This window comes from Mytilus galloprovincialis, chromosome 9 (assembly GCF_965363235.1).
Source record: "Mytilus galloprovincialis chromosome 9, xbMytGall1.hap1.1, whole genome shotgun sequence".
Lineage (NCBI taxonomy): Eukaryota > Metazoa > Mollusca > Bivalvia > Mytilida > Mytilidae > Mytilus > Mytilus galloprovincialis.
Genome location: NC_134846.1, coordinates 61,265,055 through 61,278,515, shown reverse-complemented (window position 1 = coordinate 61,278,515; position 13,461 = coordinate 61,265,055).

Below are 13,461 nucleotides of genomic sequence, written 5' to 3'. Positions count from 1 at the left end.
GTTCGTATACTTTTTAAATTTAACAAAAGACAGCAAGACCAAGTAAATTACTCGGTGTTCCCAATTAAAAGGAAGTAGTTGCCACGACGAAGACGACTAGGAAGAAGAAGAAACTTTTACGATGTAATCTATTTACCTCCTTTGAGTTGAATGTATTGTATGATTAATCAGATTTATATAACTATATATATATATATATATATATATATATGTCGCATGTCTCTGTCTTGTAGCAACAAGTAAAAAAACTCGTATCTCTCTAAAAATGTAGTATTTTATGCATGCTGTAAATAATGCAACTTCTTTTACTTGTGATTATTGTTCTTTAAAATTCAACCGTGCATGAATTTTCTGCTTTGTTATGATTTTCTAATTTGGTACAGGTTAAAACCATTTTTAAGCAATATTTTGTACATGTTACAACTTGTATTTTAACATTATAACATATTTTACCATATAGCTTACAAAATTGCAAAAAAGGGGTGAAAGGTACTAGAGGGACAGTCAAACTCATAGATTGAAAAAAAATGACAACGCCATGGCTAAGATATAAAAAGACAAACAGGCAAGCTCAACATGCAGACTTCTTATACGTTCAGGTATTTCACATCCAATTTTTTATGGAAATATTCTTTATAAAGCACAAAGCTGTCAGTATTCACCTTAAAAACTAACAAAACCTTTGAATAGACTTATTAAGAAGGGATATAGTTACGATACTGTTGTCAGGTTATTAAAGATTGCATATTTTGGCGTTAATATTGATTCACTTATGGGGTCTTTGCATCGGAACTAAACACATTTATTCAAAAACCAGTTGTTGGCATGACACGGGTTATGTTCTTCTCATATATGGTATGATGGTATGATACTAAAACCCTAACGGGAAGGATTGTGCCTGATGTTCATATGATGAAATCATAATCTTTCAGTCAGTTTAATTGAAGTCTGGAGCTGGCATGTCAGTTAACTGCTAGTAGTCTGTTGTTATTTATGTATTATTGTCATTTTGTTTATTTTCTTTGGTTACATCTTCTGACATCAGACACTGACTTCTCTTGAACTGAATTTTAATGTGCGTATTGTTATGCGTTTACTTTTCTACATTGGCTAGGGGAGGGTTGAGATCTCACAAACATGTTTAACCCCGCCGCATTTTTGCGCCTGTCCCAAGTCCCAATTTGGAAATTAGTATGGCGTTCATTATCACTGAACTAGTATATATTTGTTTAGGGGCCAGCTGAAGGACGCCTCGAGGTGCGGGAATTTCTCGCTACATTGAAGACCTGTTGGTGACCTTCTGCTGTTGTTTTTTCCTATGGTCGGGTTGTTGTCCCTTTGGCACATTCCCCATTTCCATTCTCAATTTTAAATAATAGTACAGAAAACACAACACAGAAAACTAAAGACTAAGCAACACGAACCCCACCAAAAACTGGGGGTAATCTCAGGTGCTCCGGAAGGGTTTAAGCAGATCTTGGTCCTCATGTGGCACCCGTCCTGTTGCATGCTTATGTTATTTCAAATCCGGTAAATTGTCTAATTCGGTAGGTCACATTCGTGAAAAGGGAAGGGTATCGTAGTAACAACATAAGGAACACATCCGATATCACCTGTGAAACGGTTATTCCATAACGGTAAACCAACTCGTGATGGCGTCCGTAAAATTGACGAAGGGATGACTTTAACTACACCATTTGGAACTCTTGGTTTAATAGCTTCCTTGTGAGCAGCAATCCTCTATCAAGGAAATCATGATAGGAAATACAAACCGGGTAATATCTAATCAATTGGGAGATAAAAACTCCGTATGAAGGCACTGCTGGAATGTTGCTACATAGAAATGAAAATTTCACAATTGGGAAGCTGAAATCATCCCTTTTGTCTCTAAGTTTTGTTTTCAACCGGTCCTCATCGTCAATTTCTAGATGCATCTTGTACACGACATAGAATATATTCAAAACAGTGTAGCTGTGGCCATTGATTGACAACCTTAAATTATCCCATTGACTGGGGTGGGGTCACAAAAGGTTCTCAACACCTAAATAAAGAAATTAGAAAAACTAATCAGGAATAACACGATGTTTTGATTTATATCAATAATATAAATCAAAACATAAAGTTATTCCTGATTAATTTTTCGAACTATTTTAATATTAAAGGCGTTAAGAACCTTTGGTGACCCCACAGTTTAAATTCTATAATAAGTAAGTAGTGAGCAGTTTTCGTTACAGACACACGTTCACCTAATCTGCCCCAGTCAATGGGATAATTTAAGGTTGTCAATCAATGGCCACAGCTATACTGTTTTGAATATGATTGTATTTATATTTATTTATAAACATAGACTAAGTAAATACAGGCTCATTTTATTGTGTTTTTCTTCTTAAATTTTGCTTGTTTTTCATATTCACTGACGGAAACAGAAAAAAACTTACACCAATTCGAACCAATCGGTCGTCAAGAACACTTGGAAATGATCATGTTTTAGAATCTATTCCCGAAACAATTCTTACCTTTTAGATATATAGCTCTTCAATTATTTGTGTTCTTTTACATCCTTGGCTTTCAAAAAAAACAGGCTTTAAGCGTAACTGATGAAGGTAAATCCAGACAAGCACTTCAACACATATGATTTATAACGAGTTGTTTTCAATTTTCACTAATTTTTAATTACAAATTTGTAACTGATGTTTATATTAATGTTTTTTTTTTACTCTTCGTAAGAATTCAGCATCTGTCAAATTTTTCCATACAACGGGGACACCACGCTTAATCTATCACAAGAGTTAAGTGACGTTGGTCTATAATTGCTGTTAATTCTAAACTAGAGGCTCTCAAGAGCCTGTGTCGCTCACCTTGGTGCATATTAAACAATGGACACAGATAAATTCATGACAAAATTGTGTTTTGGTGATCGTGATGTGTTTGTAGATCTTACTTTACTGAACATTCTTGTTGCTACAATTATCTCTATCTATAATGAACTTGGCCCAGTAATTACAGTGGAAAATATTTTCTAAAAATTTATGAAAATTGTTAAAAGATTACTATAAAGGACAATAACTCCTTAAGGGATCAACTGACAGTTTTGGTCATGTTGACTTATTTGTAGATCTTACTTTGCTGAACATTATTGCTGTATACAGTTTATCTCTATCTATAATAATATTCAAGATAATAACCAAAAACTGCAAAATTTCCTTAAAATTACTTATTCTGGGGCAGCAACCCAACAACGGTTTGTCTGTTTTGTCTGAAAATTTCAGGGCAGATAGATCTTGACCTAATAAACAATTTTACCCCGTCAGATTTGCTCTAAATGCTTTGGTTTCAGAGATATAAGCCAAAATCTACATTTAACCCTATGTTCTATTTTTAGCCATGGCGGCCATCTTGGTTGGTTGGCCGTGTCACCGGACACATTTTTTAAACCAGATACCCCAATGATGATTGTGGCCATGTTTGGTTAAATTTGGCCCAGTAGTTTCAAAGGAGAAGATTTTTGTAAAAGTTTACAGACGCCGGACGACGGACGATGGACGCCGGACGACGGACGCCAAGTGATGAGAAAAGCTCACTTGACCTTTCAGGTCAGGTGACCTTAAAAGTAGAAGATGTGGTAAGATTACTAAGGAAACAACTCTTCACAAGAGACCATATGAAATAGATGTTAAAACAACTGTAGGCCAACGTAATGCTTTGTTAACTTTTTCATGAATTAGGATGTACGTGTTCCTTATCTAATAGCTGTTAGCTTTAACTTCAATTGGTTGTTCTTAGAGTTGAGTAGTAAAATTTCGCAATTATGAATTAATCTACCGGCCTTCCCATCAGGTCTATGCCACCAAAAATTTCCAAAAGTTTGTAACAGCAAATTTTTAGCAAAGAAATCGGTTTTGTTTTCATGCCAGTACTGGCTACTGGCCTAGTGATACCCTCAGAACACATCAGAGGTATCGACCCGGTAATACTAATACCATTAACAGTACCAATATTTCTGCACCAAATGCGAGTGAATATCGTTTGGTTTGATAGCTATACGGAAAAACTAATAAACAAAATATGGGTCCAAAGAGTTATGATAACATAATCATTATACGATATTTACTAAGACTGTATATTTTTTGTTCACCATAGAATACTATATATATTCTTTATTCTCATACCGTGAATGCATAACATCGGTACAGAGATAACAAATACTAGAAATGTTTGAAAGAAACTGTAAATAGTAAGTTTTGATTAACAAAATGATAACTAAAATGATGAGAGGATACTAGTATATGGACAATTAGTGCACGTCTTTGGAAATAGTATCCACCGTAGAAATTCAGTGTTTTCTATCCAGCAGCCCACTTTCTCTATCAATTGAATTATTGCAGTTTTTCCAACAAATATATGTTTGAAAACAAATCAACACCTAATGGTCAACTAAAACTGTTGCGCAGAAACATATTTTCAACGTTTCAATAACAGATAAGTAAGAAATTATGACAAAAGCCTGCAGTTAGTGTTTGCTTATCACTGTTAGAGCTGTCAAACAAAATAAACCAACAGTAGTTTACCAATGTTCAAATCTCGAAAGCTTTAGTGTCTCCTGCTACAATGCATATGCATGCTGTGTATCCACACTCAGTAAAACTTTACAACTAAGAATAGGACACAATCGATTACAAAAAAGATCCAACGACAATACTGGTATTTGAAAATATATGTATATATCGCGTATGAGTTGACTTATGAAGTGTCAATTTCAGTCGGTTTTCCTCTTTTCTCTGTACTAGCATTTTTGATATAAGGAACATCACCTGTTAATGAAGTCATTTAAACGCGACTGAGATATGATAATGCAATACGATGGAACAGAGGCTATGTAACTGTTGAAAAATAATGGAAAGTTGACTATTGGAAAATTGAAATCATCATGTTTGTCATGTTTGTAAAACTATGAATTCCTCATATATCATACATCAAGTATAATCTAGGGGCTGAAATGTCCTCTCCTTTTCTGTTATGTTTCTTCTATTGATATACTTGAACTAGTGGGAAAATATCATGGTAACAAAGGTATTGATAATTAAACAAAATGCGAAAAAAAAGTCAATAGATAAAAAATATGAAGATTAAACCGAAAGGGTTAAGAAAATCTCCTATGTAAACTTTTGATACCAGCTGTTTAAGATAGTGAACCATTTTAATCTCATCACGCTGTACTTGTTGTCCATTTTGAGAAATAAAATTAAAATATAACAAAAACGAAGGTAATGCTATTTTAAATGATGACAATCAATAACAAATGTAAATAATCAATAAAGCAATACATATCGTAAAAGTTCACAATCACATATAAGTTTAAAATAAGACTTAGCATTTCGTTTTATTTAAATTCGATTGTTTAGCCGGTATCAAAATAAGTCTCCTTGGGATCAATAACATTATCGTTACCAATCTCACTACTCCAGATGCATATTTCGACAATAGTAATGATAAGGGACAAATATTTGAAAATTCTAAATGATTAAAAACAAATGAATAGTTTATATCACGTAAAATAATTGAATTAAATTGGATTAAAAAATTACAGACAGTCTACCCTCTCGGTCTTAATGATAATATCATGGGAATTGGTAATATATCTAGAACCGATTCCGTTAACATTTTGGATATAGTTTCTAAAACTGTTCGTAAAAATCGTTCTCACGGTCGTAGAACAAATCGCAATCAAAGAAAATTTCGGACCAATCATACCAATATTTCGGACCTAATTTCTATTTCAAAAAACAACGGCAGACATTATCTGTTAACAAAACTCTGTTCATTACCGGTTAATAAGTTAAATAAAATTTTGGAGGATTGCAACACAATTTCATATAGCAGTCCTAAGTATGAAATTGTTCAAATTATTATGGCATATTGTTATTCTAAACTTTTTCCCAAAATTGATCGCCCTGAAGATCATAAAAAAACATTTTATTAAAATAGAGTATGTCAATAAAGGTTTTGATTTTGTAAATATTGCCGGTATGTTTAACGACCATTCTGTTAAAGAACAAATTCCTGGATATTTTGACAATACTGAGCTACCTCTTATTTGTTATATTATAAGAAATCTACCCGGAAATTTGTGGTTAATTATAGTCAACTGTGTAAAGATGTTAATATCAGTGAAAATACACCTACTTCATGTAATTGTAGTACCTCCGAATATATTTATGGACGCATTTCCCATGTTATAACAGGAGATCTTAACATCGTTCAAGACCGAGAGTTAAAATCATTCCTTAGTAAAGGACCTAAATATCGTCCCCCGTCAATTATTAATTGGAATGAGTGTCGTAATATCATCCACGACTCACTCCATACTTACTGTATGAAATGGATAAAACGGGAAAAAGCTGACAAAAAATCTTTGGACTCTTTTTTTAATTCAGTAATGAAGATAGTTGATATACGTATTCAACATTTTAAAGAACATTTTACTATTGAATGAATGAATCTTTATTGCAAAGCATAGACATGCTATGGCAAAATTAACAACATATATTACATAATATAAAACATGAATAGACAACAGAGAACAATAGTAAAATACAATGACATATAAATTAAGTTATGAGGCTATATGAGATCGAATATTCCATGCAGCTTTTACATAATTACATAATTTGATCGTGAGAGACTTACTAGAAGCTTGTAATAAATTTAATAGTTTGATATTATTAGGCCAATGACAATAGTACTTTGGTAAAAATTGTGTTCGTACAGATCTATAAGATGGACAAACAAGAACAAAATGGTATTCATCTTCAATAACACACATTTTACAACATTCACATAAACGATTTTCTCTAGGAATATTATTATAACGGCCAACTTCAATATTTAACTTTAATGTTCCACTACGTAACTTTGTTAACAGATTAACATTATTGCTATAAGACAGATATTTTTCGATATAAAAAGTTAATTTAAATGAACTATAAAAAGACAGTTTCCTACATTCCTGAATAGTAGTTGACCAATTCTGCAAGTATTGATCTTTAATACGAGTTTTAATGTTATTTATACAAATTGTGCTAGCATCTTGGTTTAGCCACAAATAATTTAAACCAAGATCATATAACATATCACGAATATTTGAGGCCCAGTTTACATAACCATTGATAGCATCGTCATACAAGAGTTTATACACATCGTATACAACTTTTGGTTTATTTGTAATAATATGTAACCAATATTTCAATATATTTTGTTTTCTAACAATAAAAAGAGGTAAATGGCCAAGTTCGCCATATAAAAAGCATGTTGGTACATTTCGACCCAATTTTAACACAAATCTACAAAAACGATTATGGATAAGTTCGATATCTTTAGCACGATGGAAACCCCATATTTCTGATGCATAGCCTAAAATGGATCCGACCATACTGTCGAAAAGAAACATCTGTTCTTCTGGAGTGATGAAGAATTGTTTGAGAGAGTTCATTAAAGATGACATGGCTCTAGATCCTTGTTGTGCTAAACGTTTCTGAGTATGTAAAAACTTTCCGTTGTAATGTAATAATACACCAAGGTACACATATGAATTAACAACTTGCAGTTCCTTATTATCATAGAAAAAATGAGTGTCTACTGGTCTAAATCCATTTCATAATACCACTACTTTGGTTTTATCAGCGTTTACTTCGATATTCCATTTATTGCAGTAAAGTAAAAGTTTATCAAATAAGTGTTGCAGAACAGTCGGTGTTTTTCCAAATAAAACGGTGTCGTCAGCAAAAAGTATTAGATATATAAGGATTCCATTCAAAGATATGACATCTTCGTTTACATCAGTAGAGATATCTTGAATAATGTCATTTATAAAAAAATAAGAAAAGTAACGGAGATAAGGGCTCGCCTTGTTTTACACCAATATGATTGTCAAAAGCCTCTGATAGTACTCCACCAGACCGCACACGTAAACGCACAGATGAATAAATAGAATTAACCATTGATACGAATTTACTGCTAACTCCAGATTTGAGTAGTTTGTATATCAAAATTCTTCTGTCCACCTTATCAAACGCCCTTCGGAAGTCTACGAAACCACAATATAATTTTAATTTATGTTGAAGAGTATGTGAAATAATTCCATGCAGAGTAAATATAGCGTCAACAGTCGAACGTCCTGGTTGGAATCCAAATTGGTTGTCTATAAGATTATTTTCGTCCTGGGACCACGATAACAAACGGTCAGTTAGAATACTTGTAAACAACTTCGAAAGGATGCTCACTAATATTATAGGTCTATAGTTTATCGGATTTGTAAGATCACCACTTTTAGGAACAGGAATAACAAGGCATTCAGTCCAATTTTCTGGATATATTCCGATAGCAAAGATCGAGTTGAACAAACTTTTTAAAATAGGTGCGAAAAAGGAAGGACATGACGAAAACATCTCACCTACAATTTCATCGTTACCAGCACTTTTACCAGATTTGAGTCTCTTTAGTGCTTTAATAATTTCGTCTTCCGAAATGTCTGTATCTAGTAATTCTATATTTACACCATCAAAATAACTGTTATTTAAAAGATCTAACACTGCATCAGATAGCTCGGGTGGGTTCATACCAAGAACATTTTCAAAATAATTTAACATTTCATCGTTGTCCACTACACACTTTGATTTGTTTTTTGGCTTTAAGGTTGACCAAAATTTCTTCGGATTGGTTTTTGCAATACTGCAAAGTTCCAGACCTTTTTTCCTCTTATAGTTGTATTGGGCTTTTCGCTTCACTTTATTAAAATCATTTCTAGCAATCACGAATTCACTCCTGTTCGAATCCGTTTGGTGACGTTGAAAAAAGTTTCTCGTGACATGAAATCTTTTTCGGGCGTTTTTGCAATTGTCATCGAACCATTCATTATTAGGACGATTTTTACGATCTATGTTTTTATGGGTAGAAACTGAGTGTCCAAACACTTTGAAAGCGCTGTCGTAAATAATTTGAGTTATCTCTCTTACGGCGTTATGTATATCGACATCTGAAATAATATTATTCACAACTGACAATAGTTTTTCTCTATGAGGTTGTAACATTTTGTGCATATTCATCATTTTTATTTGTTTCCCATTTAATGTAATTGCGTGTTGTAGTATTTGTTCTCTTTTGACATATAGTGGAAAAGTTAAGTTCAAATAATAAAGGCATATGATCTGAGAACTCATTCATTTCTAGAACTTCAAAGTCACTAATAATACCAAAATCGTTCGGAGACACTAGAAGATAATCGTTGACACTCGTCCCTTTACTGTTACAAAACGTGAATTTACCATTCGTATCGCTTCCGAGTCTACCGTTAGCTACAGTTAATCCCGTGTTATAGCACACCTGTAATAATTTAGGTCCAAAGGTGTTTACAACTTTATCCATTGAGCATCGATCAGAAATAATGGGGTTTTCAAAATGATTTACACTCGTTACAAATTTATCTAATTGATCATTATACAAAACGTCACTCACTTCACCAATGCGACTATTAAAATCTCCGCATATTAATACAATGCCCTTTTTACTATAATCTAAAACAATACTTTCAATAATCTCATGAAAATCAATATCACAAATATTATAATATTTCGATTTCTCGTGTGGAATGTAAGAAAAACAAACAAAGACATCTTTAGTTGTATTGAAAAATGTGTTCTCAAATTTTAAAAGCAAAATACCATGGTTGATTTCTTTTTCAACAGAAATACCTTTACATAAGTGTTGTTTACAATATACAGCTAAACCACCTTCATTTCTGGTACCAATATTTTTATTTCTACAAAGACAAGTAATTTTTTCAAACCCTTCAATGTTTATAAAGTTATTTTCTTGTAACCATGTTTCACTAAATAATAAGATGTTATACTTGTCTATTAGATTTAAAAAGTTATTATCATTATAAACTGATGTAAGGCCATTGATATTCCAACATAAACATTTTAATGTCTCAGAAAGTTCCCTGGAAATGTCCTATGGTTTATATTCTTTACCACCAACAAATATGCGGTCTTTAACAAAATACGCCTTTATCTCTTGTTCGCGCAACTCCTTAAGTAAGGGTAGTTTTTCCTTCCTCCGTATCTGGATTTCTTTAGGCAATTGTTCCGAGACGCCAAATTTCGAATTTTTCAGATTTTTTGCGTTTTTCTTAACCAAATCTCTACTTTCAAATGTTGAGAATTTCACTAAAATTGGACGTGTTTTTTCACCCTTTTTGCCTAATCGGTGGGCATCTGAAATAACCACTTTCGTAGCAGCACCGTCTATTTTCATGTTAAGTTCACAGAACCTGTCAATAATTTCAGAACAAATTTCCTCCTCAGTTTCTTTAATATTATAAAAGACTAAGTTATTTTGCATCGACTTCATTTGGATATCAATCAATTCGTCTTTAAGTTTGCTATTTTCCTTCTTCATGTTGTCGACGGACACACTTATTTCGTCTACAGAATTTTTTTCCCACTTACAGATTTCATTTGCTTCGATACTTTATCAAGTTCGGTCTTAAAAGATCCAACTTTATCAAAATTGTTACTAATAAGCTGCGTCGATTTTTCAACTTGCTCCAAACGGCCATCCATTTCTTTGGCATTAACTTCTAGTTTTACAACCTTGGCATTTAAAGAAGTAACTAAGGAGCCTACTTTTTCAAGTTTATCAAGTTTATTTTCAAATGTATCCATTCTCTGAAATAACTCATCAACCCAGACTGGACGTTGTTGGGATGTGTATTGCATGACTGGCGATGAATGTTGTACCTGTTGCATAGGATATATTGTACCGGAGTTCGGAGTAGAGCATAGCTGTTGATTTTGAAGTTGAAACATCGGGTTAGGACTAGGCGAGTACATGAAGTTTGTATCTTGAGTAAAACGTTGCTGGTTCATATTGTTCATTAAACTTGGGTTGTCAAATGAAGGACATGTGTGATTGTTTACATTCGTTATGTCACCTGTGTACAGCTCACCTTTGTTTACATTTGTCGAACTGAGTATGTCTTTCTTTTTACTTTTCTTTCTGGATGGCTTTTTTTCTTTTAAGTCATTTACAATACTATTGTCACTACTATTGCTTCTGTTTGACCTTCTTCTTACTCCCCTTCTAGGCATGTTTCAACACGTAAACTAGAAATTTCATTCTCATTACTATTTCACTACTGACCACTGTCCGCCATGTTTATATTTTACAATAACCACAAAAAACCCATTTCTCGTTTCAAACATAAACTAAAAGAACTAGCCAAGAAATTTGTTTTTGTCTCGGCCGATAAAGCTGCTAATAATATTATTATTGTTTGACGTAAATTTTACATTGAGGTTCTGAAAAAAGAAATCACCAATTCACCAACATTCCAACTGACTCCATTTTCCAAACGACATCTGTAACAAACATAAACTTTTAGCTACCGCTTTACAAGCAGAACCAAATACAATGAAAGTCCCAACTATGCACTGGCTATGCACTGGCTTCCGAAGCTACACAAAACACCTTACAAATATAGATTTATTTCGTCTTCAAGCCATTGTTCCACTACTAAATTGTCTATTCTTCTTACCAGCACACTTGGTACAATTAAAAACCTGATAATAAATTGTTCAAATAAGGCCTTCGAAAATAGTGGAATTAATTACTTTTGGAGTGTCAAGAACTCGTTGGAAGTACTTGATAAATTGCATGCTTATATTGGTGATTTTGAATCTGTTCAAAGTTTTTATTTTTCTACCCTGTATACCACATTGCCTCACATTCTCATTAAGAAAAAATCCACACACCTAATTAAATGGGCATTTAAAAAGTCAGAATGTGAATATATATGTTCAAACTCTTTTAGGTCATTTTTTAGTAGCAATAAACAAAAAAAACTATGTCAATTGGACATGCTTTGATACTATATATGCCCTTGAATTTTTACTAGATAACATTTTTGTTCGCTTTGGGGATTCCGTATATCGTCAGATTATCGGAATTCCAATGGGGACTAACTGTGCACCACTTATTGCGGACCTGTTTTTGTATTGCTATGAGTTACAATTTATGACAAAAATAAGCAAAGAACCATCGAAACAACATCTGATAAACAAATTTAATAATACTTTTAGATATTTGGATGATATTTTGGCTCTCAATAATGACGACTTCAGTATGTATATTAAAGAAATTTATCCTGTTAAACTTACTTTAAATAAAGCTAATACTAACAATGACCACTGCCCTTTCCTCGATCTTGATATCTATATCATTAACGGAAAGCTGAATACTAAAATTTATGATAAAAGAGATTATTTTTCATTTCCTATCGTTAATTATCCATTTTTAGATGGTGACGTTCCCTTGTCACCATCTTACGGTGTTTATATATCTCAACTTGTACGATTCGCTCGTGTATGTAACAATGTTTTAGATTTTAACGAGAGAAATTTATGTATTACTGAAAAGTTATTACACCAGGGTTTTCGATATCACAAACTAGTCAAAACATTTACTAAATTTTATCATCGGTAAAAGGACATCATTCGTAAATATAGCTCAACATGCAGACTTCTTATACGTTCAGGTATTTCACATCCAATTTTTTATGGAAATATTCTTTATAAAGCACAAAGCTGTCAGTATTCACCTCAAAAACTAACAAAACCTTTGAATAGACTTATTAAGAAGGGATATAGTTACGATACTGTTGTCAGGTCATTAAAGATTGCATATTTTGGCGTTAATATTGATTCACTTATAGGGTCTTTGCATCGGAACTAAACACATTTATTCAAAAACCAGTTGTTGGCATGACACGGGTTATGATCTTCTCATATATGTTATGATGGTATGATACTAAACCCCTAACGGGAAGGATTGTGCCTGATGTTCATATGATGAAATCATAATCTTTCAGTCAGTTTAATTGAAGTCTGGAGCTGGCATGTCAGTTAACTGCTAGTAGTCTGTTGTTATTTATGTATTATTGTCATTTTGTTTATTTTCTTTGGTTACATCTTCTGACATCAGACTAGGACATCTCTTGAACTGAATTTTAATGTGCGTATTGTTATGCGTTTACTTTTCTACATTGGCTAGAGGTATAGGGGAGGGTTGAGATCTCACAAACATGTTTAACCCCGCCGCATTTTTGCGCCTGTCCCAAGTCAGGAGCCTCTGGCCTTTGTTAGTCTTGTATTATTTTTAATTTTAGTTTCTTGTGTACAATTTGGAAATTAGTATGGCGTTCATTATCACTGAACTAGTATATATTTGTTTAGGGGCCAGCTGAAGGACGCCTCCGGGTGCGGGAAATTCTCGCTACATTGAAGACCTGTTGGTGACCTTCTGTTGTTGTTTTTTTCTATGGTCGGGTTGTTGTCTCTTTGGCATATTACCCATTTCCATTCTCAATTTTATAAACCAAAAAGTACAAAGAGTATAATTCAGACC